Genomic DNA, 23,236 nt, shown 5'->3' with positions numbered 1-23,236 from the left:
GGCATGAATTCGTAGTTACAACAGGGAGAAAACAATGTCAACACATCCGTCTGGCTTTCTATCTCAAGCAAGTTCTCAATCAACCTTACATGAGCAAACAGTCCCATTCTAAGAGAAACAAATATCCAAGTATATTCATGCTACTATTGTTCCTTGGAAAAGATCCAGAGCCTAAATAAGGAAATGCATAAAGTATTTTAATATCCTAATTATTTTGATTTAACTTCCTCTAATAGTTTAAATCGATACTGAATTTATTTAGAACCCATCAGAGTTTTTTTTCAACAGATCATAAACACAGACTGAACTTAATCCCAAGACAAAATTAGTAATTCATGCTTCAAATTGCAGATACACTTTTCCAATAACCTGCCACCCTCTTCTACACTCAGGCTTTTTAGGAAAGTAATTACTAGCAATGTATATGTCATTCTGAAGGGCAGCGAGGCCTTCTTCTCACTGATCTGAACACAAAACAGACACTCAGAGCTACAAAGAGAGAAGTTGGTAGGTGTCATCATTTCAGTATCACCATCCCGACCTCCCATCCCCTTGAAGCTGAGCTATCAGGGGAAAAGGACGCAAAGTTACAAGAATCATCTCTCCTTCATTAATAACGGGACAGTCAATCATTAAATGACCTCATACACACTACAGAAAACTCAAGGTTGTGTATTTAATGAACACAGTGCATTTTTGTATAAGTTAACACTCACCTTTTAGCTATTTTGCTGAATTCAGCTGGCTGTGTTCAAGGGAAGTAGGCTTTTGACTCAATGGAAACATTAAATATTCAAACTTGTTAGTAACCAACTAGGGCAATACAAGACTTTTTGACTCTTATTTTCTTAAACATGAGAAGGGTTAGATAATAATATCAATTAATTAAAAACCTACCGATGCCACAAATGGTGTTAAGTATTTCACATGCATTAATCCATTTCAATTCTCAGAGAATCTTGTGAGATTAGGTTCTTTTAGTACCTCCATTTTACAAATTTTAAAAAAATTCTAAAAATTTGAAAAGTGAAGCCATTTGCCCTAAATTCTATAAATGGTAAATAACAGACTTAGGTCTGTGTGCCTTTCAACCCTAAATATGATTGACTATATCCCGCTACCTCTCTGCTTCAGTGGCACACATAACATTTAGTTATTCATTCAACTCCTAAAGCAGGACACATCCTTGCATAGGACCCTGGTGTGTGCTGGAGGCTGTGAAAAATATTAAGATGGTTAAGACATGGTCCCAATGCTCAAGAAACACCTAACGTAAGAAGACAGAAATACTTAACAAATATACGTTTTGATTGTAAAGAATGGAAGTGGTAATTTTGAAGAAAACTTCTTTTTCTTTAAGATAAGAGACACCCAATAATGTAAAGGGAAGAAAATTAACAGCAAGAGCCCACACCATCTAGTTTGATCAGGCAGAATCCAGAAAACCCCTAGTCCAGCTTATTTTTGACACTAACATCCTCATCACCTTGGCAAAATCTTTGACTCTCTTGACCCAGATTCCTCATCTTTGTAGAGGGGGCTAGATTACTAGATCAAATTTTAAAATAAAACATCTCCAACACCACTTAGAAAAAGAAGAGAGCACTATTCACTTGTAAGATGATATTTTCTCTATTTTCAGCTATGTGACTCACTTCATCTCTGTCTTCCACTGTACAGTGCAAGAATTACTCTTAAAAACCTGCAACACTGATTTGCTTTGTGTTGCTTTTTGATGAAGAGTATCTTTTTGGAGGAAAGATCTAATTTTTTTCCTTTTTTTCTTTTCACGCTGATTTTCCTTAGGTGGACAGGGTCTGATCAGTGATATTACCCAGAACCCAGGGCAGAGAAATAAAAAACAAATAACATAACGATTCAACAGGCTTGTCTCTCTTTTGTTCTAATTGAAATAGCAATAGAGAGTAACTCTGTAAGTCATCTGTCTTGATGTGGGACACAATCTATTTCCGTGCATCCAGTCCAGTTCATACTATTCGAAACAACCACCCTGTTGGGCCCTGCTGCAGTATACGATCAGCATGCCAATTATATGATCCCAATAGATGTGATCTGGGCATAAATCCCAAGCTTCCTCAACCATGGAGTTCTCTGCCCCTTCTTACTCCCTTCAGTGATTTGCCCTTCTCTCTCATCCTCATCGACTCAAATCTCAAACAATCTTTGTTTCACTGTTACGCCTTCCATGCAGCCTTCCTTTATCAGAGTTTGGTTGTTCATTAAAATCCCTGGAGTTGACGCCTGGCTCCAATAATTCACAGTTGTGTGAGTTTGGGCTGGTTAGTAAAAACTTACCAAGGCTTAGTACCCTCATCCTTAAAAGGGGCAATATAGAGTCCACTGTAAGGATTTAAATAAGCACATACACGTGCTTGACACACAATAAAGTGAACAAGAAATGTCAATTAGTGTTGCAACTTGTCATAACCAAAGTCCTAATAAACTCTTTCACGATGTGGAAATCATACAACATTTTTTACCTGGGCCTCTCATTTGGTTCTTAGCATTAACTTTTTCTATTTGTGACAGCTCCTCTTCTGGAATTTCTTAGGTGAGGCTTTCTAATTCAATTTATAGGATAAGAATATAGGGGCTACTTATTTTTACATTCTCCATAGCATCTAGTAGAGTGCATTCATAAAAAGGTGGTCAATAATATGTGTTGGAAAAATAAATGAATAAATAGGTGACTTACTTGGCTCCTGCGGTGTGGCCTCTGGCTAAGCTTCCTCTGAATATTTCGCTTCTTAGAACTTCTGCCCCCACGAGAGTCTGATAATTGCATTATCTCCCAGCCTGTGGACAGCTCCTTCCCTTTTTATATTCTGCTGCATGCACTAGGCAGCCAGGATTCAGCTCTCACTCCACTGTGGCCCATTAAGACAGGACAATCTCACACTGGCAGTGCTGAAGGCAGTTAGGCTCAGGGCACAGAAGCAGAACAGGAGTCTGGAAATTTGGTTGATTGACAAGAAAACGCATTAAACTTTCAAGACTAGCTCTGAAGCCAAGTGCACTCACCAAACACTCAAGAAATTCTTTCTAGAGGGAACAGACCAGAGTCTTCTCTGGAATGCAGACCCCATCCCTGCTATAGGAGATAGGAGTGTCATGGAAAATAGCCCGGCCTGAGAGCGAAACCAGGAAGAACCAGAATTCCTAACAGTCACTGTGTATGTGAACTTGGGGAAACGACTTCTCTGTGAACCTCAGACAAAAGGGGGTAGACCGATGCCCCCTCAGATTCTTCCAAAATGTACACTTATGTGAACAGAAAATGAACAATACATATAATAGTGCATAGCAAAATGAACCAGTTCTGCATGAAGGGGATGGTTAAAAATAGAAGTATTTTGACACCCACTGTAGAAAAATAAAAGCCTCATTTTGATGGATCAAGTTTATACAATTCAGTCCAGATTTGACATCAAACAAACATTTGATTTGGCGTCAGAATGTGGGGGACAGAGGAAAAGAAGTGACACAAATCAGCCGATTTCAGAATAGTGCTCAACATAAACGAAAAGCAAAAGTTAACTTATTTCTTGATTTTTTTTTTTAAAGTTTAAAGAGTTAAAAAAAAATTTTAACTGAGAGAAACACTGTGCCATGTTGTTCTTACATGTTCTTGGATAGAGGAGGTTATGAAGACAGGCTGACTTTTTAAAAAATGTTTCTGTCCCAAGGAATGTGAATTCAAACATAGGGATGCGAGTTTAAGCAGTTCCTATTGTTTAAAATCTGGGACCCAAGAATCCTTCATGTGACATGCAAATTACAAACAATCGAACAATTTCCTACAGTCACCCCAGGCCCTATTAGTATCTATCATCATCCCCACCTCCTCCAACCCACACACAGATCAGGACCCATACCTCCCAGAGGAGATGGTAGAGGGGAGGGAGGAGGAGAGGAGGAGAGGGTGGCGAAGGAAGCTGTTTGCCACTTGGAACTATTTCCCAACAACCTGCAAATGGTCCAACTTCCTGGGCAGCGTGCTACGCATCAAACTAAATCTGAAATGCTAATTTGGTACAATTTTTTTATTCAGAACATCAATTCTCAACATTAATTTTGACATGTTCTTTTTCTGTTAAGATTTCCAACTGGAACTGAAACATTACCTGGCAAGAGGAGTACTTGGTGCGAAATAAGATGAAGCCCCCCGCTTCTGGCCATAGGTGAGCTGCGATCCCCGTCCCTCCTAGGTAGGTGAGAGCTATTTCCTTAATAGGCCTCGGAGCCCGCTCTTCCTCCAGCTCTGCCACTGACTCCAAAGAGCTGATAAATTGCACTTATTTCCTACTCATGACCTAGTTTGTAAGCTCATAAATCATCCCAAACACCCTGAAACCCATTTCCTGGGGCCTCCTCTTGATAGGCCGCAGAGTTTGGTACCTAGAAGAGGTCAGGGGATCAGCTGCGAGATCTGGGCTCCAGGAGTGGAGCCCATTAGGTTCAGGTGTAAGTCGTTTCAGTCATTAAAACACTGGCTAGCTGGAAGATCTACCATTAGAAATGGATGTGTGTGCGTGTCTGTGGTCTTAGCCAATGCGCTGGGGGTTGTTTGTGTTTGTAAGGGGGAGGGGTGGATGGAGGTACAGAGGATGGCTAAGTAATATAACTCTAAAAATCAGAGTGCTTAAGTCAGGGTAATCAATCATCCCAGTGTGTGTCTGAAAGTAGTTTCTCCCACCCACAAAATCCAAGCATTTCCATATCACCTTGATGACTTTTGCTATATCTGTATTCCCCATATATTAATTAAAAATTTTACTTACACCTCTATTTTCAACCGGTATCCATCTCAAGCCTTGTCTTTACAAATATCACCTGTGAAAATATAAGATTTATGTTCTGCTTATATATATTATAATGCCTACTAAAATAAATACAGAACTATGAAGGTTTTAAAAAGTGATCTATGTAACATCTGATACTGTGCATTCATCATTGGTAAATACGCTGTGTACACCTTGGAAAATTGCTGTGGAAGATTCACCATCAGCGATATTAAAGGTCAGAGAACTAGTATGAAAAAGCTAAGTTCTTGATGAGAAAGTTTTTGCCTATTATGCTTCTAAGACCGAATGGAGCTCTGCTGGGGGATATGCTGCAGAATTCAGACTTGCAAGGGGCCTCCGGGAACTTAAAATCCAGCTGGGAAATACATTAATACATGAGACAACTGTAACGGAGCAGGACCCTTCCCAGAATAGGCTCCCACCCATGTCTTCCACCTGCCTTTTGTGTGTAGAAAAACTTTAGTCAAAGAATAAATTTAATCAGAGAAGTGAGAAAATGCAGAAAGAAAGGAAAAGGGTCAAGCAAGACGAAATAATAATAATTTAGCCATTAAACGAAGTCAAGGATCTTTCATTCTTCCTCAAGGACTATAGATAATATTCTGAGCCATGTCCTTTGAGCTGTTTTGCAGATACTGAAATCCCCACCAGGTGGAAGAAGGTAACTGTATGCTGCTCACCAGCACGTAGACTCCAGACTGGTTGGAACCAGAAGGTTGATGATGCTGACTTCTGATTACCCTACCACCCAGTCAGAAGAATGTCCATGACCACACCCTGCTCCTTGAACACTATAAGACTCCTCGCTACCCCCTCCAGGGCCAGACACACAGTCTTGAGGGCATTAGCCTGCTGTGGCCCTGTTTGCCTAGCAAAGCAATAAAGCTCTTTCTTTCTACTTCACCCCAAACTCTATCTCCCAGATTTAATCCGGCGCTGATGTACCAAGGCCAGATTTCGGCAACATAACTAGTGTACATTAGTTAACTGGAAAGAAAATACTTTACAATCGCAAAGGCAATATACCAACACAGGGCAATGTTATCAATGAATGGTTTTAGAATATTAAGAGAATTTAGCTCAGTGGAAGTTCTTTTCCCTTTGGGAGAGAGAGACTCAAAGTTAACAACAGTGTTGCAAACAAGTCTTGGACCAAAATTGGGCTGTGATGGACTTTCTAAACCACACGATATTGACTTCATTTCATTAACTGCATCACTTTCACTTCGATTTTTCACGGTGGAAAAGGCTTGGCTTACTGGTACAGATCTTGTTCAGAGTTAAAGCTTCAGTGGAAAGGATCAAGGCCTGACCTTATACTTGGGTATCATGCTTTGGGTACTCTGGCTCTCTAGGTCTCTAGGAGCTCCTGAACTCTAGCCATTTACCCTGCTAATTGTACTGACCTTGGAGGGAGACCAAAGTCCTGGACAGGCAGGTGAGTAGCTTGATCAGGCTCCATCAGCCCATGTCATAACTAGCCCTATGTAAATGGGAACTCTATGCCGTAAGCAGAGCAGAGGGGGAATAGATGGTTCAGTTCAATTTAGCTTTAAGCCTGGGAAAAGTCAGTACTCTTTCTCTAGGATCAGAGAGGAAACAGAAAAATCTTATAAGTACTAGAGACCACTAAGCCATATGACCCCAATTTTACTGCAAAGACTTGGATGAGCTTTGGCTGCATGGAAGCAGAACATCTTTGAACATAACTTCTTTTTTTAATCTGGATTTTGTTTTGTTTTGATTTTTAAAAATCAACTTTACTATTTAAAATTTAATGAAATATATCATATATATTATAATGTAATATACATACTGTAACGTAAATTACATGCAATGAAATGCACCCATTTTGTACTTGCACCCATTTATACTTTCACAAGGTATATACTTGTGAAACTAACATCACAATCAGGATCAAAAATGTATCAATCACACCAGGTTCCTCTCCCTATGAAAACTTATCTGTGTAGTTCTATTTTAAATGGTTTTCTTGTAGACAGTATACAGTTGGTATTGCCTTTCTTCCAGTCTGGAAAAATCTCTGACTTTTAACTGGGATATCTACATCATTGAAATTCATGATCTTCAAATATGAATAGGTTTAAAGCTCCAGTTTTGTTTTTTCCTATTTACCATATCTGTGTTTGCTTTTTTCCCCCTTTTAACTTGAATTTTATTGGGTTAATTTATTCTATTTGATCTCATCTATGGGTTTAGTGGTTGCTTAGTGTTTGCAATATGCCTCCTTGATGTAAAAATGTATAAGCCTGACAATAGTGTTCTTTCATTTTCCTCCTTTCATTTGTCCTTCATGCTATTTTTGTTGTATATTATTCTCTATGTATTAATAAACCCCATAATAAATTGATATTGTTTTAAACAGTTAAGTTTCTTTTAAAGACACTTAAAATTGTGGGAAAATTTATCATTCGTGATGATCTTCATTTATTTATGTAAATCTAGGTGTCCCTCTGTGTTAACTTGAAGAACTTTTTAAACATTCCCCATAGTATTAATCCGCTGGCATAAAATTCTTTCAGCATTTGTTGTCTGAAAATTTTTCATCTCACCTTAATTTTTGAAGAATTTTTTTTGCTGGATATAGAATTCTAGGTTATCAGATTTTCCTCACAACTACTTTACAATTATGCTCCATTATCTTCTGACTTGCATAATTTATGATAAGACGTCTTCAATAATTCTTATTCTTGTTTTGCGTTTGATGTGTCCTTTTTCTCTGTGGTAATGCTAATCTTTGTTCCTCAGTATTTCGTATCTTTTAATCTCCTGGTACTTTTACATTATTTTTCCTTTGTCCCTGTTATTTTTAATCCATTTAATTATGATGTCCCTTGATGTGGTTTTCTATAATCCGTGGATTTATAGTTTTCATCACATTTGGAAAAATTTGGCCATTATTTCTTCAAATAGTTTTCTGCCCCTTGCCTTTTTCTTCTATGACACAAACTATATGTATCTTGTACATTGGTATTATTCCATAGGTCACTGAGGCAATGTTCTTTTTAGCTCTCTATTCTGTTCCATTGATCTATTTGCCAATTCTTTTACCAATATCACACTGGCTTGATTATTATAGCTTTACGGTAAGTCTTGAAGTCAGGTAGTGTCAGTGCTCCAACTTTTTCCTTCTCCTTCAATATTATGTTGGCTATTTTGGGTCTTTTGCCTCTACATACAAACTTTAGAATAATTTTGTCAGTATCCACTAAATAACTTGATGAGATTTTTATTGGGATTGCTTTGAATCTATAGATCAAGTTGAGAAGAACTGACATCTTGATAATAATGAGTCTTCTTATCCATGAACATGGAATATCTCTCCATTTATTTAGTTCTTTGTTGATGGATCTGTTTTTAGTGACTGATCTTTCTCCTAGTTATGGAATGCATTTATCTGTCTTTGGCATGTCTAGTTATAATTTGATTTTGTGAATGTTACATTGAAGAGTGTCTAGATTGGCTTGTCTTCCATTAAAGAGCTTTGTTCTGTCAGGCAGTTAGATTGTTTGTGGATTCATATGATCCCTTCATGGTGTGATTTAAACATTTTTTTAAGAGAGTACAGAGCTAGAATAGCCTTCTTTCTAGGATTGTTCAGCCTTGCTTCTACAGTATGAAATTTGGGGCATCAAAATGAAGTATCCATTCTAGCTGGTTGAAGCTTGAACGTCTCTTTACCCACTGTGAGATTTGAGTCTACTTCACCTGTGATTCTTATTTGTTCATCCTTGTAGTTTCACCCTATATAAGGGTTGCTTATTACTCAGCGATAACTCCAGAGCGTACTTATGCAGATTTCTAGACTTTTATTTCTCTACATTGCTCTCTTTTCCAGAGTTCTACATGCACTTCCAGATGCCTCTGTCTCCTTGAATTTTGGTCTCTACCTCCTCCATTCAGCAAGATCACTAGGCCCTGTTTATTTGCCCTTCCCTGCACCCATAGTTCAAAAACTGTCCCTATGCATTTAGCCAAGGAAGTTGTAGCACTTATTTCATTTATTTCCCTTCTCTCATGTATCACATTCCAGGATTTCCTAGTGTTCAATGTATGAATACAGTCTGTTAATATTTTTGCCTAGCTGTATAGTTGTTTATGGTGGATCTTTATACTGTGTTATGGCCAGGAATGGAATAAAGCCCCTTAGCTCCCCCCACCCTTTTTTCTTGGCCATGCCACGTGGCTTTGCGGGATCTTAGTTTCCTGACCAGGGGTTGAACCTGGGCCCTGGCGTGAAAGCACTGAGTTCTAACCACAGGACTGCCAGAGAATTCCCTGTATTTTAAATTTTGGTAAAGTATACTATGGTTGAATATGTTCACAAGACAGTTTGAATTTTCAACTTTCTAGATCTCATATAAAACACTGAATTTTGCATTTATGTCATGTCAGATAGCTAATAACCTATAGTCTTTCTCTTTCCCAAAGCCACACAGAAATTTCATCCTTAGAAGAGAATAAAGGGGACATTTCAGTTAATCCTTGTATGGTGCCTGATGACCTTTGATGAAATTCTTTTGTTTTATTAACAGCTTATATTTGAACGTCTGTAGCAGTGTGGAACTCTGTCCTCCCAAAGGAATCTTATCCCATGATAAGACAGTTCTGTTACAAAAAACCTTCTTATGTTGGCCTAAATTCTTTCTTCTTGTACTTTCCAATATCTGATTCATATGCCAGCCACTGAGAGGAGGAATAATCCAGAATTTATTTATTTTTTTAAATCATTCATATCCCACCTGCTTCCAAATCAGATTTGAGGCAGTCTATTCAGAAGACATGCATGTCAAATGTTTGATGCATAAGAACATCTCTCAAGTCCCCTAGGCATACCCTATTCTAAATTAAGCATTCCTGGTCCCTCAATTATTTCTCATATGATTAGGGATTAGTTCCCTTATAAGAAAAGACACAAGAAAGTAGAATGGTGGTTTCCAGAGCCTGGGGGAAGGGGGAAAAGGGGAGTTGTTGTTCAATGTTTATAGAGTTTCACTTTTGCAAGATGAAAAAGGTTTTGAGAACAGTTATACTGCTATACTGTACCCTTAAAAATAGTTAAGATGTAAACATTATATGTTTTTCACAAAAATTTTTTTAAATGACAATAGATGCATGTAAAAAAGGCAGTTGAAATAGTAAGCAAAAATGGAGGTCTCTTCCTGATCTTGTAACAATGTTTCCATTCTTTTGGCTTCATTGTTAGATCTTCTCATCAATGAATACATCAAATCCAACCTTGTTTCAGAGCTCTGTTGAGTGGGATACTGGGGGAAAAAAAGGAATTTGGACTATAGTAGGGGCTCCAAGAATGAAGTTATAGTTTAGCCATCAGTCTGAGAGAACTAGGTCTGCAGAACCAAAAATGCAAACTCTACTGTTGCTACTATAGTGGCCAGGGATTTAGAGGTTTTTACATTGGATTAAAAACACCTTGACTTGAACTTGGAAGTGTAAAATCTGAAGTGTGGGCCAGCTGGCTGGAGATCTAAGGAGAGCTGATGGTTCAATTCCAGTCTGAACAAAGGCAGCTTGGAGACCCAGGAAAGTTGGTGATGCAATTTCTCTCCAAAGGCAGTCTGCTGGAGAAGTCTCTCTTGCTTAATTGTCTTTTTGCCTGTGTGTGTGTGTGTGTGTGTGTGTGTGTGTGTGTGTGTGTGTGTTTATACAATTATTAAAGGTTACTTTACATTTATAGTTATTACAAAATATTGGCTAAATTCCCTGTGTTGTATAATACATCCTTGAGCCTATCTTATACCCAATAGTTTGTACCTCCCATTCCCCCCCACATATTGTCCCCCACCCTAAACCGGTAACTACTAGTCTGTTCTCTATATCTGTGAGTCTGCTTCTTTTTTGTTTTACTCACTAGTTTGTTGTATTTTTTAGATTCCACATATAAGTGATATCATATGGTATTTTTCTTTCTCTGTCTGACTTTTTTCACTTAGCATAGTGCCCTCCAAGTCCATCCATGTTGCGGCAAATGGCAAAACTTTATGCTTTTTTATGGATGAGTAGTTTTCCATTTTACATATATATATATATATATATATATATATATATATATATATATATATATATATATACATACCACTCTTTATTCATTCATCTGTTGATGGACACTTAGGTGGTTTCCACATCTTGGCAATTGTAAATAATGCTGCTATGAACATTGGAGTATGTGTATCTTCTTAAATTAGTGTTTTTGGGTTTTTTTTTCAGATATTTACCCAGGAGTGGACTTGGTGGGTTATATGGTAGTTCTACTTTTAGTTTTCTGAGAAATCTCCATATTGTTTTCCACAGTGGCAGCATCAATTTACAGTCCCACCAACAGTGTAGGAGGGTTCCCTTTTCTCCACATCCTCACCAACATTTGCTATTTGTATTCTTTTCGATTATAGCCATTCTGACAGGTGGGACGTGATATCTCATTGTGGTTTTGATTTGCATTTCCCTGATGATTAGCGATGTTGAGCATCTTTTCATGTGCCTATTGGCTATCTGCATGTCCTCTTTGGAAAAATATCTATTCAGTTCTTCTGCCCATTTTTAAATTGGGTTCTGTGTTTTTTGATGTTGAGTTGCATGAGCTCTTTATATATGTTGGATATTAATCCCTTATTGGTCTTATCATTTGCAGATATTTTCTCCCATTCAGTAGGTTGTCTTTTCATCAATCTTTTTATTCTACTCAGGCCTTCAGCTTATTGGAAGTGGCCCACCCATATTATGGAGAGTAATCTGCTTATTCAGAATTCAGCAATTTCAATGTTAATCTCCTCCCAAAACACCCTCCAAATTAACACATAAAATTAATCATCACAGATGTTTACCAGAGACACAGCAAGGGCTAGCAGTAGTGAAGTGTCAAAACTTCAGAAGACTCCATTGAGATTTAAGTGAAAGGACAAGTCCTGTAGAATACTAGGGGAAGAACATTCCAAGAAGAGAAAGTGGTGAGTACAGAGGGCTATGGTTAGGAGAGTATTTCTCTAAGGAACAGGGGAGACCAGCGTGGCTGGGGCAGCAAGGGCAGAGGAAAGAGGAGCAGGAGCTGAGGCCAGAGCAGCAACGCAAAGTCAGATGCAGACCATTGAAGGCACATGGGCACATGGGGTTTTAAGCTGGATGACACAGCAGCCATTCCATGGTACGAGCAGAGGAATAACATGAGCTAATTTTAGAATATGCTTTTATTGATACTATTTCGATTCAATAGGCCTAAATGGTAGAAAGGCAGGCACTATTTCAGACATGTCTCAGATGTCATTTGAACTGGAGTTCAAAGCATTTAAGTGAATGATTGAAAGTCACAAAGCGGGCAAGTGACAGAGCCAGATCTGACTCTCTTTTCCCTCATGTGATATGCTGACCTCCAGGTCACTCTGCCCTTCCTATGGCCTACAGGGTCTCCAGGTCACTATTTGGTGATTTAGAGTCATGATTATTGAAGCCACAATTTAGCCTTCTCAGAAAGAAGAGTCACATTAATCCAAAGATGAAAAGATCCAATTCCTCTTGTCTTTCTTGTGAACTCAGGACTAGGATTTGTCCTGCAGTGACAGAAGCCATTCCCACCTTCTACTAATGCTTTTGCTTCAGAATGTCAGCTTATTCATTCTCCCAGATTTCAATCTACTCAGTGATATAAGGAAACATGTTTTTTTTCCCTTTCCTCCAGTCAGGAAGCTAAGAGATATTTCCCTGGATGATGCTTTTATAATATTCAACAGCAGCTCCCTGGAGAGAAAGGATCTTAAGCAAGATATTCAATTTGAGATTGGTTAAGTGGTTATTTGGCTGAAAGGGATTTGACAAACAAGAAGTACTTCTGTATCGTCAGGTGAAGGAAATATTCAGTTGGATTTAATTAGCAGTGGGATTTTTCTGGCACCTCTCCATTACGAACCTTCAAGCATTGAAAGGGTAATTAAAATTTCTGCAGGTTAATAATCACAATAAAGTTTCATTTAAAAATGATAATTCTAAGCTCAAATGCAAAACACTGGTATAGGATTCCCAAGAGTATTTCCTCCAAGATCATAGTTAATATACAGACTGTAGTCATGCATCTTATTAACATTTGTGGTCTTGATCAATTTGCTTTAAAATCACACAGCTTTCAAATCTGGTAACTTTAGGCTCGGAAGAACATACATTGTGAATAAATGTTGGCACTGAGTTTCTTCAAAACTCTCCAGTAAGCACATTATCCTCTGGCACAGAAGAAATGCTTACAGATTAGAAGAGAGACCTTGTATTGTCTTTGTTGGTGTTTTTCGCTGGAGGGGTGGCAGCTCAGGATCAAGGGCACTGCTGACCCAAATCACAATGATAGTGAGAGATACGAGGGTTCTGGCAGAGGGAGGTAGTGGTTAGCTAGTATTTTACTCTGAAGTCTCATTTTACATATGCTAAGTGTGGGAGGACCTGATTCTCCTCCTTCCTTTGTCCCTTTATTCCTCACTGGGCTTATCCCTGGTGTGGAAGATGGCTTTAAGCAGGACATACCAAAATTCTACTACAAGAGGTGACAGATGTTAGAAAATAAGAAGTTTGCTTATATTTTTATGTACTTCATCCATGAAGATGTGAGTGTTAAAGGCAAAAGATTTGTAATGGAAAAATGTAGCTGCTGTGAGGTCCTAGAGGATGAGGAAGGAGGGAGAAGACTAAGGGAAAGTGAACTCCAGGTGGCCCTGTGCACTCCAGGTGCCCATGGAACACTCACGGAATGTGGCACAAAGGGTGAAGCCAAAGAAGATTTCCTCTGGCCTCTGGATACGATGAGGATTTCTGAAAGCTTTCTGAGAGGATGTCTTCCCTTCCTACGTTTGTGGAGCGTAAGTGTAAGTTACCATGCCTGTTTCCAAAAATGTTCCAAAAAATGCCTTATATACCTATTCATCTTTCAGTCCCTCCAGTGATGTCCTGCAACCAGCGCATACAGACTCATGAGAACAAATTATTAAATTTTTAGGAATGTTGGGGGCAACTGTTAAATCACTGATAGTTTGTAAATGGCTATGATGAAAGTATTTACACCACGAAATACAGCAATGCTACAAATCAGTCCCCACCCCAGACAGCCAGGTTTTAAACCTTTTTCAGCACACCACTGAAGTTTTCTACTCACTACTCAACACCATACCATGTGATTTTTGCTTCACTTTCCATCCCACTTATTACCATTAGAGGTCACAGATGGCATCCTTTCCAAATACAGTTATCCCCACAATCCACATTCTTCCTGACCTCTCAGCATTTGACAGTGTCAGTGGAGTCCACCTTCCCTTTCCTCCCACAATACTGCTATCTCATGGGTCCCAGGAGATTTCAAACTCTCTTCTAGGTCAGTTTCAACAGTTCTGTTTCTTCCCTCCCTCCCTCAATGTCACTATTTCTCCTGAGTTGGAACTGAGCCTTCTTCACTCTTTCTCCCTCGGCCAACCCATTCACTGTCTGCTTTATCATACTGTGCAGTGCAGACGAGGGCCGTGCCAACCCCTACTTCCCAGACTCATGGTTCAGTTCCAGGTTAGTATTTTACCAGCCTGCTAGTGTTAGCACGTGGTAGGCCCCATAGTATCATAAACTCATCCTTTCCAAAAGCAAACTCATTATCTCTCCATCTTTCCTCAGCTCTTGCTCTGACTTCCTTATGTTTGCCAGTGACATCATTAGAACAGTTCTCTCTACCCTGTCTGATGATCACAGGGAATTTATAAATAAGAAATTTTAAAAGAATCTTTGCTTTTCCTTCCTTATTGTTTACTTCTAGTTTACAGCACATCTTCCTAAAATACTTCTTCCTAATGTATCTCACATATGTTGCCCCTAAGAGTCATCTTTTCATCACACCGCTTTAGCTAAAATCTGCTTGTTTGATCCTCTTCACCATTGCACTAGACTTCTAATTTGTTGTCCCGAATACCTATTGATATGGGAGGTACCAGGTGAAAAGCAGAAAATCCCAAAAACGTTCAGATGCTAATCTAGGTTGGTTTTACTTAAATTCTTTGCCATCTCTCCCTTCAAGAAGTGGAGACTAATTACCCTCCCCTTGAGTGTAGGCTGGACTTAGCTGACCCAATTCTAATAAATAGAATAGAGCAGAAGTGACAGTGTGAGCCTTCAGAAGCTAAGTCATTAAAAGCACCAGGCTTCCTCCTCTCTCCCTTGCGTTTGGATCATTCACTCCAGGGGAAGCCAGCCGCGATGCCATGAGGATGTCAGGCAGCCCTGTAGAGACGAATATGTGCTGAGAATCTAAGGATTTCTGCGAGTGCCACGAGACCGAACTATCTTCGTGGGTCCTCCAGCCCACTCCTGTGATTACAGTCCTGGTCAACGGCTTGACCGCCACCCGCTACGGAACCCTGAATCAGAATCATCTCGCTAACTTACTCCTGGATACTTGCCCCTTGGAAACTGTGAGATAAAAAATGTTCAGGGCTTCCCTGGTGGCGCAGTGGTTGAGGGTCCGCCTGCTGATGCAGGGGACACGGGTTCGTGCCCCGGTCCGGGAAGATCCCACATGCCGCGGAGCGGCTGGGCCCGTGAGCCATGGCCGCTGGGCCTGTGCGTCCGGAGCCTGTGCTCCGCAACGGGAGAGGCCACAACAGTGAGAGGCCTGCATACCGCAAAATAAATAAATAAATAAATAAATAAATAAATAAATAAATAAAATTTAAAATGTTCATTGTTTTAAACTGGTAAGTTTTGGGGTCATGTCTTAGGCAGCAACAGCTAACCAATATACCATCTTTCACCTTGCTCCAAGGTCAGCTTTAAAGGGAGAGTTCTGATGATGCCATGTCAGTGCTAAAAACTTCCAAAGGCTTTGGAAATAAACTCTCCACTAGATAAAGTCCTGTCTTTTTAGTCTGGTATTCAAGGCACTCTACAATATATCACCAGGCATCACTTCAGCTTTATACCCCAGAACACTATCTATTACAGTTTATGTGCAGTTTATGTTGAGCCAGTTGAGAATGTTATCCATTCTCTGTATAATATGCTGTGCTTTCTATCCCATTCCTATTCTTAGAAAGGAATGTTGTGGCTTTGTTATGGTGAGCACAGAGACTTTTAGCTTCACCATCTTTTCAAACCCTCTTCCTTAAAGAAATCCAGACATTAATGCTTCTCTTAAGTATAGCAGAAGGAAGATGAGGATTAGAATATACTTCAGGTCACCTGGTTTTTCTGCAGTTAAAGACGGTTTTGTTTGGTCAGGGGTGTGACTCTGTCCTCTTTTCTCTGCTCTTAGCCTCTGTTGCCTTTGGCTTGGGCCCAGTCCCTGCAGGATTGCTGCTTTCTGGAGCTCCCTGTCTGAATTTTTACCCCTCTGCCTCCTGCTAGCTCACGACATTTATTCCAATCTCCTTAATATTAGAGAATTGCTCTATTCCCAGTTTGATCATAGATATGAGTATCTTTTGTCTTCAGTTAGCCATTTTCTAATTCTATGGTTCCTCCACTTAGCCTTATAATTAAATTCATTTCAGCATCTTGGTTTCCTAGAAAGCAAAATACCAAACACACACCCCCCTCCTTCTCAGAGGGTCTCCCAGCCATCTCCACCCTGTCTGGAGGTCCATGAAGCAGTAGTGGGTGGCCCCTCCAGCCCTCTGAATGTTTCTTACCATATGTGGAGCTATACCTTTGTGGAGTTGATGACAGGATGATTTCATGCATCATGTGCCCAGAAAAATTTCTCTCTACTCCTTTTCTTTCTCTTTTCTTCTCTTTTTCCTTGTTCTTCCTTTCAATTTTGTCATCTTTATTCTGTCTTTTCCTTTTCTCTACACTTAAGTGCTATTCTTCATGCTTTCACCCTGTGGATAATGTGCTTGTGTGAAAACAGTCAATATTTTAGTTGAAATAAAATTCAAATTTTAGTGAAAAAAAAACAAACAAACTCTAGTTCAGTCCTCATGTATCAGCAGCTGCTGTAGGAAGGGCAGACTTTTCATTTCTCCTGCCTGATGCCTCTGAGTTCACAATGGGGGCATCTCAAGTCCTGATGCACACTGTCCATTTAAATTATCTTATTTATATGAATGAATTAAAGACTATTTTTGCTCAACTGTCCCATGAGAACAGAGTTGTCAGGCATGAGTCAGCCATCTGATATGCCCTTAAAGTGGGCAGTGACTTGTAAATACTTCTAACCTCCTTAGGTGCTAAATTGCACTAGTTTTATATCTGGAAGAACGAAAAAAAAAGGTCACATTTGCTTCTTCAAGACTGTCATATATTTGTCATATATTTCTTAGACAGACAGTGACCATCTACCAACATTCTTACATGGAGATGTCCCACTGGCCATCTAGAAAGGGATATGAGAAATTGGAAGGACAATATCTTCTACAGGATAAATCTGAGTCTCAAAGAAATAAATGACTTGACCAGGACACTAAGAGAGAAAGAAGAATCAAAGGGACAGGTCAGTAACCTAACTGTCACCAGGACACTAAGAGAGAAAGAAGAATCAAAGGGACAGGACAGTAAGCTAACAGTCAGACTACCGCATATTCTGGGGAGTTACACTGATGCCAAGTAGTAATTAATGACTGTCCGTTTGGCTATAGTGCCCAGTTGTTTGGCCAAACACAGTCTCAAAGTCTCTGTGAAAATATTTTTTAGATGTGATGAATATTTAAATCGGTAGACTGTGAGTACAGCAGATTATAATGCCATAATGTGGGTGCTCTTCATCTGATAAATCGAAAGCATTTAGAAAAGAGATTGAGCTTCCCAGTGAAGGAAGGAATTGTGCCTCCAGATTGCCTTATGAATCAAGATTGTAACATCTACTCATGAGAATTTCCAGCCTGCTGGTCTGTTCTGTGGATTTCAGACTTGCCAGCTGCCATTACCATGAGTCATTTAAAGTAAATCTATGAATCTATCCTATTTGTTCTGTTTCTCTGGAACCTTAACTAATATGTGATGATACTGCAATTAAGCCATGCTTATCAGCTGATACCTTAAATAACCAGATACAGGAACATTTGTACCATTGTACTGTACTAGTATTTCTAACTGCTGCTAGAATTCCTGGCTAGCATTTACTGAGTTCTTAGTACACATCAGACTCTGCACTAAGTATTTTCCATAGATCATGGTTTTAAGCTATACATTAACCATGTGATGTTGCTGTATATTTTATTTTATGCAGCTGGATTTAAGGAGAAAAAGGGTAAAGAAAATAGAGGAGTGGGAAAGCAAGGAAAGAAAGGTTAACACTTGTCCATGCCCACACAATCAGTAAGAGGAAAATCCAGGACATTGACCCAGATCTAGCTCCAAAACTCACATTCATACCAGTACACTGATCTTAAGTACAGGAAAATCCACTAGTAACTTGTGAATTGAGGCTCTGGTATTAGGGGCTCCAAGTTCACCAACAGAAATACAGTTTAGTAATCCTATTCACCAGCATTACTAGGGCAGTTTCTAAGTAGCTGACCCTGCTGAGAAATGGGTTAAACCTGAACTTAAAAACTAAGGATGATCAGTCATTATCAAAAGACAATCTATAAATAAACCTCCAGATTTGCCGGTTTCTTTAGAATAATTGAAATACAGAAGGTTTACACTCCATTTAGTTTATTTATATGGCATCATTGGGCATTAGGGATACACATAAGTGAGGTTTTCTTATTTTCATTTTAAAGTAAGAGAACCATACCTCTTTAAATGCCAAATTCTTTTAAAATAATTATCAATGAATTTTTTCTAAAATATACTACATTTGCCACCCCCTTCCCTCAAAAAAGAGACTGAACGTAACTCAAAGGCATCTTCTGACATAGGATGACCATTACTACCATACCTTTTTGTTCATAGAAACACCTTCCAGACCTAGTGATGGATGAAGCATTTTTTTTTTCCTGCACTAAAGAGAACTGGATGTCTGGGATTTTATATTCTTGTCTACTTCTTATAATGTTTCAATTTCCTTATACCATCTGCTGGGACCCCTCACCACTGCCTTCAGTGGGTCTTTATTGCCTCTTGTATGCAAGGTATCTAAATCTGAAATCATTATCTTTGCCAAGACCCTCTTTTTCAAATAGCATTCAGGCCCTAAACTTCATATTAATGTTTAACTTCTCTTTATCTCGTTTCTCATGTTTAACTTATTGCAGAATTAGATTGAATCTACTTCCTCCTATGAATTCTTAGGTGACTTACTAATACACATAATTCTCAGACAAGATTTATTCAAGTGTAAGTGTTCTCCTCCCTTTCTCTAAACTGTCTTTTAAATGAGATATTGTGGAATGCAGAATCAAGTGAAGGGACAGAGATGTGGTCAGAGATTGGATTTAAGCTTCAATCTAAGTTGATTTTCATAATAAAGACCCCTGGGTGTTGGGTACCTGCAGGAATGGAGAATAAAGAAAAAGTAAAAGAGTTGCTAGTGGCTGTAAGAAAAATTGGGATATGTAAGAAGGGTTGCTAGGGTTACAATTCACATGCCCAATAATATTCTTTGAAAAATGAAAATAAAGGCTAGAATTTCTTTTTTTTTTTTAATTACTAGTTGATGACTAGACTGCTTCTTCAAAGTTACCCACCTCAGAGACTGTCCTGTGACGTGGTAGCTATTCAGATTGTGTTTGTTGAATAAATGACTGAGTAAATGACTAAACACATGCTTTTTCATGGATTGAGGTCCATTCTATACCCTCAAATCTTGGGTTTGTGGCAGTCATTTTTCTCACTTCTCCTACATTCTTTTTTATTCATTTCAAGGGTCTTGTCTGTGTTCTTCAAGGGTGCGGATGAGGGAAGTTATCACAGATAAAAGAACAGAGGCTAACAATGTGGTACAGAAAAGAGGATTTAATCTGGATGCAGAAGTCTTTGCTCTGCTCTAACTTACTAGGTGTCCATGAGAAAATACCTCAGTCAAAGGAGGTGATTGGCTAAGTCAACACTCTAGAATGAGGCCCAGTACCTAATCAGCGCTTAAGAAATACTCAGAATGATTTCTTATTCCCCCCCCCCCCCAAACACCCTCAGTTTTAAAATTCTGAGTCTATAATTCTAGGAAAGCAGTTTTGGCAGATTTGATTCTTAATAGAGACATCCCCTGAGCACAGAAAATTTGGACTCAGGCCGAGATACTTTCTGCCTCTGCTTCCCTCGAGAGGATGGGTGGCAGTCCCATTTGTAATGCCTATAAAATCATGCAGAGTGGACCACTATAATATACCTAATAAACCATCTGGCATTGCTTTTGTTTTTCCCAGAAACTGCCTACCACACATTATACCAAAAAGAGTGCGTCTGCATATATACAGAGCACACAAACCTGCTTGTTCACTGAAAAGTTTTCCCTGCAAAAGAGGTCAAGGTGAGTTGGTTACATGTACACTGGCTTTATTTGTTGCCTCCTAAAACTATACAGAGCTGGGACCTGTATCAGTGCTGATGCCAAAGGAACAGAAATAGTGTGGAGAAAGCGGGGTGAAAGAAAGTGCAGACAAAATCTATCTGAGTCCGATAACTAATGGGCAGTTACTCTCAATTGGCTCTTTCTTCCTGTCACTTTCTAAGAGACTGTCCAAGAAGCTCTGAGATGATCAGATAATCCATTCCCAGAGGAATGGGATGTGGAACCCACATTGTCCTAGAACCAGTGTTTCCAGGATTGAAGACTATATTAGGAGTCACCAGCTCACTTCCTCAGTCTGGGAGAAGTTGGGATGCTTTTAATTGTGGGTCCAATGTGCTTGGGAGTATTGTACTAAGTCCCAGTTATTCTCTTCTCTCCATCATATGGCTCAGACCTAGGTGTCTGGCCTTTTCTTCAGTTTTTTGCATGGATTCCAGACCGCTACTCTGTTCTGCTAACAATCCACTTAAACTGAAGCCAGATGCCCTGATTTGTTTCCGCCATCCCCTGTCCTGCAGGGTCCGCCCTTGCTGACCTCCCAACCCCAGGAGCCTCACGAGAGTCTTATTCATAAGAAACTGATACTGATGATTGAGGACATCCAGGGGCTGCCTGGATTATGGACACAAGACTGACTTCTGGGGGAGCTGAGGAAGATGGCGGAAGAGTAAGATGCGGAGATTATCTTCCTCCCCACAGCTACATCAGAAATACATCTAACACGTGGAACTGCTCCTATAGAGCACCCACTGAACATTGGCAGAAGACCTCAGACCTTCCAAAAGGCAAGAAACTCCCCACCTACCTGGGTAGGGCAAAAGAAAAAAGAAAAAACACAGACAAAAGAATAGGGACGGGACCTGCACCTGTACACCAGGGAGCTGCACAGGAGGAAACGTTTCCACACACTAGGAAGCCCCTTCGCGGGCGGAGATTGCGGGTGGCGGAGGGGGAAAGCTTCGGGGACGCGGAGGAGAGCACAGCAACAGGGGTGCGGAGGGCAAAGCGGAGAGATTCCCGCACAGAGGGTCGGTGCCGACCAGCACTCACCGGCCCGAGAGGCTTGTCTGCTCACCCGCCGGGGCGGGCGGGGCTGCGAGCTGAGGCTTGGGCTTCGGTCGGTCGGAGCGCAGGGAGAGGACTGGCGGCATGAACACAGCCTGAAAGGGTTAGTGCACCACGGCTGGCCGGGAGGGAGTCCGGAAAAAAGTCTGGAGCTGCCGAAGAGGCAAGAGACTTTTTCTTTCCTCTTTGTTTCCTGGTGCACGAGGAAAGGAGATTAAGAACGCTGCTTAAAGGAGCTCCAGAGACGGGCGTGAGCCGCGGCTAAAAGCGCGGACCCCAGAGACAGGCATAAGGCGCTAAGGCTGCTGCTGCCGCCACCAAGAAGCCTGTGTGCGAGCACAGGTCACTATCCACACCTCCTCTCCCGGGAGCCTGTGCAGCCCGCCACTTCCAGGGTCCTGGGATCCAGAGACAACTCCACCGGAAGAACGTACAGCGCGCCTCAGGCTGGTGCAACGTCACGCCGCCTCTGACGCAGGCCCGCCCCGCGCTCCGTGCCCCTCCCTCCCCCCCTGCCTGACTGAGCCAGAGCCTCCGAAGCAGCAGCTCCTTTAACCCCGTCCTGTCTGAGCGAAGAACAGACGCCCTCAGGCGACCTACACGCAGAGGCGGGTCAAAATCCAAAGCTGAACCCCCGGAGCTGTGCGAACAAAGAAGAAAAAAGGAAATTTCTCTCAGCAGCCTCAGGAGCAGCGGATTAAATCTCCACAATCAACTTGATGTACCCTGCATCTGTGGAATACCTGAATAGACAACGAATCATCCCAAACTGAGGACGTGGACTTTGGGAGCAAGATAGATTATTTTTTCCCCTTTTCCTGTTTTTGTGAGTGTGTATGCTTCTGTGTGAGATTTCGTCTGTATAGCTTTGCTTTCACCATTTGTCCTAGGGTTCTGTCCGTCCGTATTTTTTTTTTTAACTTAAAAAAATTTTTTTTTCTTAATTATTTTTTATCTTTTATTTGAATAACTTTATTTTATCTTACTTTATTTTATTTTCTTTTATCCTCTTTCGTTCTTTCTATTTTTTCTCCCTTTTATTCTGAGCCGTGTGGATGAAAGGCTCTTGGTGCTCCAGCCAGGAGTCAGTGCTGTGCCTCTGAGGTGGGAGAGCTAAGTTCAGGACACTGGTCCACAGGAGACCTCCCAGCTCCACGTAATATCAAATGGCAAAAATCTCCCAGAGATCTCCATCTCAACACCAAGATCCAGCTTCACTCAACGACCAGCAAGTTACAGTGCTGGACACCCTATGCCAAACAACTAGCAAGACAGGAACACAACACATCCATTAGCAGAGAGGCTGCCTAAAATCATAATAAGGCCACAGACACCCTGAAACACACCACCAGACGTGGACCTGCCCACCAGAAAGACAAGATACAGCCTCATCCACCAGAACACAGGCACTAGTCCCATCCACCAGGAAGCCTACACAACCCACTGAACCAACCTTAGCCACTGCGGACAGACACCAAAAACAATGGGAACTACGAACCTGCAGCCTGCAGAAAGGAGACCCCAAACACAGTAAGATAAGCAAAATGAGAAGACAGAAAAACACAGCAGATGAAGGAGCAAGGTAAAAACCCACCAGACCTAACAAATGAAGAGGAAAGAGGCAGTCTACCTGAAAAAGAATTCAGAATAATGATAGTAAAGATGATCCAAAATCTTGAAAATAGAATAGACAAAATGCAAGAAACATTTAACAAGGACCTAGAAGAACTAAAGAGGAAACAAGAAACGATGAACAACACAATAAATTAAATTAAAAACACTCTACAAGGGATCAATACCAGAATAACTGAGGCAGAAGAATGGATAAGTGACATGGAAGATAAAATAGTGGAAATAACTACTGCAGAGCAGAATAAAGAAAAAAAAAATGAAAAGAACT

At 40.3% G+C, this 23,236-nt stretch overlaps 1 long non-coding RNA gene across 1 annotated transcript; it reads right to left on the bottom strand.

Annotated features, from left to right (window-relative positions):
- Positions 1–721: 721 nt before the first annotated feature.
- On the bottom strand, positions 722–21,750 carry LOC307175252. Its single transcript, XR_013824276.1, has 3 exons — positions 21,322–21,750; positions 4,803–4,854; positions 722–2,970 (listed from the first exon to the last, which is right to left on the bottom strand). It is a non-coding gene; the product is annotated as an uncharacterized lncRNA (long non-coding RNA).
- Between the last annotated feature and the right edge of the window lie 1,486 nt (positions 21,751–23,236).

The sequence above is a fragment of the Stenella coeruleoalba genome, assembly GCF_951394435.1.
Source record: "Stenella coeruleoalba genome assembly, chromosome: 16".
Taxonomy (NCBI): Eukaryota; Metazoa; Chordata; class Mammalia; order Artiodactyla; family Delphinidae; genus Stenella; species Stenella coeruleoalba.
This window is presented reverse-complemented; position numbering and strand designations above follow the sequence as displayed.